We start from the raw sequence: 3897 nt of genomic DNA on the forward strand, positions 1-3897 counted from the left end.
ACCACAATCCTGAACATCTATGCCCCAAACACAAGGGCTCCTGCTTTGTAAAAGAAATTTTATTAAAGCTTAAAATCACGTATTGCTCCCAACATATTAATAGTGAGAGGCCTCAACACCCCACTCTCACCAAGAAAAAGATCATTAAGACAGAAGATGAATAGAGAAATAATGACACATACAGAGGTCTTAAATCAAATTGAACTAATAGATTTCTACAGAACTTTTACTCAAATTCAAAAGAGTATAGCTTCTTCTCAGTACCTCATGGAACCTTCTTCAAAACTGACTATGTAGTAAGGCACAAAGCAAACCTCAACAGATACCAGATGAGTGAAATAATCACTTGTAACATATCAGACCACCTGGTCTAAACCTAGACCTCAACAACAACAGAAATAACAAAAAGTCTCCACATATATGGAAACTGAATAACTCTCTACTCAAGGACAACTGGGTGAGGGAAGAAAAAAAAAGAAAGAAATTAAAGGCTTTCTAGAACTTCATGAAAATGAAGGTAAAACTTACCCTAACTTATGGGACACAATTAAAGCAGTGCTAAGAGGAAAGTTCATAGAACTGAGTGCTTTCATAAAGAAATTTGAGACATCTCATAGAAGCACATCTGAAAGCACTGAAAAAAAAGAGGTAGACACACCCAAGAGGAGTAGTTGGCTAGAAAACAATAAACACAGTGCTGAAATCTATAAAATAGAAAAGAAAAAGAACAATTGAAAGAATCAACAAAATCCAGACCTGGTTCTTTGAGAAAATCAGACAATTCCTTAGCCAAACTAACTAAAAGGCAGGAGGGACACTGTCCAAATCAACAAAAACAGAAATGAAAATGAGGACATAACACAGAGACTGAGGAAATCTAAGAAATCATTAGGTCCTACTTCAAAAGCCTGTATGTAACAAAATATGAAAATTTAAATGAAATGGACAATTTTCTTAACAGATTCCATTTACCAAAGGTGAATCAAAATCAGGAAATATATTGTCTTATATCCCCTAAGGGAATAGAAGCTGTCACCAAAATCTCCCATCAAAAAAGAAAATGAAAAAAGAAAAAAGCACAGGGCGAGACAGATTCAGTGCAGAATTCTAACAAACCTTCAAAGAAGAACTAATACCAATAATCTTGCAGAAAACAGAAACAGAATGAATATCAATCTCACAAAAAAAAAAACCAACAGAGAAAAAGTATTCCAGATCAATCTCATTTATGAACACTGTATCAAAAATACAAAATACTGTTGCTCTACAGCACAGCTTGAGATTAAGGATGGAGATACCTCCAGAAGATCTTTTATTGTAGAGGATTGTTTTAGTGATTCTGGGTTTCTTGGTATTCTCTATGAAGTTGAGAATTTTTCTTTCAAGGTCTTTAAAGAATTGTGTTTGTAATTTGATGGGAATTGCATTGAAACTGTAGATTGCTTTTAGTAAGATGGCCATTTTTACTGTGTTAATCCTGCCAAGCCATGAGCCATGAGCATAGATCTTTCCATTTTCTGATACTTTCTTCTATTTCTTCCTTCAGAGACTAGAAGGTTTTTTTTTTTTTTTGGGTTTTTTTTATACAATTCTTTGACTTGATTGGTTAGAGTTATACCAAGGCACTTTATATCGTTTGTGGCTGTTGTGAAGGTTGTTGTTCCCCTAATTTCTTTCTTAGCCCATTTGTCTTTTGTATATAGGAGGGCTACTGATATTTTTATGAGTTAATTTTGCATCCAGCCACTTGAGTGAAGGTGTTTATCAGCTGTAGGAGTTCCCTGGTATAATTTTTAGGCTCACTCATGTATATCATCATATCATCTGCAAACAGTGATATTTTGACTTCTTCCTTTCCGATTTGTATCCCCCTGATCTCCTTTAATTGTCTTATTGCTCTAGCAAGGACTTTAAGAACTATGCTGAAGAGACATGGAGAGAGTAGGCAGCCTTGTGTTGAACCTGATTTCAATGGGATTGATTTAAGTTTCTCTCCATTTATTTTTATGTTGGCTATAGGCTTGTCATCTATTGCTTTTACTATGTTTTGGTAAGAGCCTGATGTATCCCTGATCTCTCCAGGACTTTGAACATAAATGAATTTTGGATTTTATCAAATGCTCTTTCAGGACCTAAGGGGATTATCATGTTTTTTTTTTTCTTTTACTTTGTTTATATGGTAGATTACACTGATGGTTTTCCATATATTGAACTACCCTACACCCCTGGGATGAAGCCTACTTGGTCATAGTGGAGAATATCTTTGAGGTGTTCTTAGATTCAGTTTCAGAGTATTTTGTTGAGTATTTTTGCATCAATGTTCATAAAGGATATTGGTCTAAAATTCTTTCTTTGTTGAGTTTTTGTGAAGTATCAAGGTGCCTGAGGCTTCATAGAATGAATTTGGTAATATGCCTGCTGTTTCTATTTTGTGAAATAGTTTGAAGAGTGTGTTAGCTCTTCTTTGAAGGTCTGGTAGAATTCTGTGCTGAAACCATCTGTTTTCTGGGCTTTTGTTGGATGGGAGACTTTTGATGACAGCTTATATTTCCTTATGGGATACAGTACTATTTTATTTATTTATCTGGCTTTGATTCAGCTTTTGTAAGAGGAATCCATCATGAAAATTTTCCATTTCATTTAGATTTTCAAATTTTGTGGTACATAGGGTTTTGAAGTAAGATTGTTTGGATTTACTCAGTGTCTGTTATTATGTCTCCCTTTTCATTTCTGATTTTTTTGATTTGAATAGTGTCTTTCTGCCTTTTAGTTAGTTTGGCTAAGGGTTTGTCTATCTTGTTGTTTTCCTTGAAGAACCAGCTATTGGCTTCATTGATTCTTTGAATTGTTTACTTTGTTTCTAATTTATTGATTTTAGTCCTGAGTTTGATTATTTCCAGCTTTCTCCTCCTTTTGTGTGTGTCTGCTTTTTCCTCAAGGGCTTTCAGGTGAGCCATTAAGTTGCTTTTATGAGATGTTTCTTCATGGATGCCCTTAGTATTATGAACTTTCCTCTTAGCAATGCATTCATTGTGTCCCATAAATTTGGTTATGTTATGCCTTTATTTTCACTGAATTCTAGGAAGTCTTTAATTTCTTTTTTATTTCTTTCCTGGCCCCATTGTCACAAGTTGTTTCAGTTTCCATATGTGTGTAGGCTTCTTGCTACTTTTCTTATTGTTGAGGTCAAGCATTAGTCCACGCTGGTCAGATAGGATACAAGGAATTACCTCAGTCTTTTTTTATCTGTTGAGGTTTTTTTTTTTTTTTTTTTTTTTTTTTTAGCCAACAATATGTACTGTTTTGGAGAAGGTGCCATGAGGTGCAGAGAAGGTAAATTCCTTTGTGTTTGGGTGAAAGGTTCTGTAGATGTCTGTTAGGTCTTTTTGATTCATTAGCTCTGCTAGAGTCATTGTTTCTTTGTTTAATTTCGGTTTTGTTGACCTGTCCTTTTTTCAGAGTGGAGTGTTGAAGTCTCTTTTGATTATTTTGTGGGTATCTATGTATGGTTTAAGTTTTATTAATGTTTCTTTTACAAATGTGGATGCCCTTGTATTTGGGGCAGAGATGTTCAGAATTGTGATGTCTTCTTGGTGGAATTTTCCTTTGATGTATATGATGTTACCTTCACCATTTCTTTTGATTAATTTTAGTTGAAAATCTATTTCATTAGATATTAGAATGGCTACTACTGCTTGCTTCTTGGTTCCATTGGTTAACCCTCCTCCATTGTTGATGAAAATGTAAACATGTACAACCACTTTGGAAATCAGTCTGGTGCTTTCTCTATAAATCAGCAATAGTACCATCTCAAGATCCACCTATTCCACAACTGAGCATATATCCAAAATATGCTCAATTATACAACAAGCACATTTGTTAACCATGTTCACAGCA

This window comes from Psammomys obesus, unplaced genomic scaffold, assembly GCF_907164565.1.
Source record: "Psammomys obesus unplaced genomic scaffold, mPsaObe1.curated_primary_1811, whole genome shotgun sequence".
Taxonomy (NCBI): domain Eukaryota; kingdom Metazoa; phylum Chordata; class Mammalia; order Rodentia; family Muridae; genus Psammomys; species Psammomys obesus.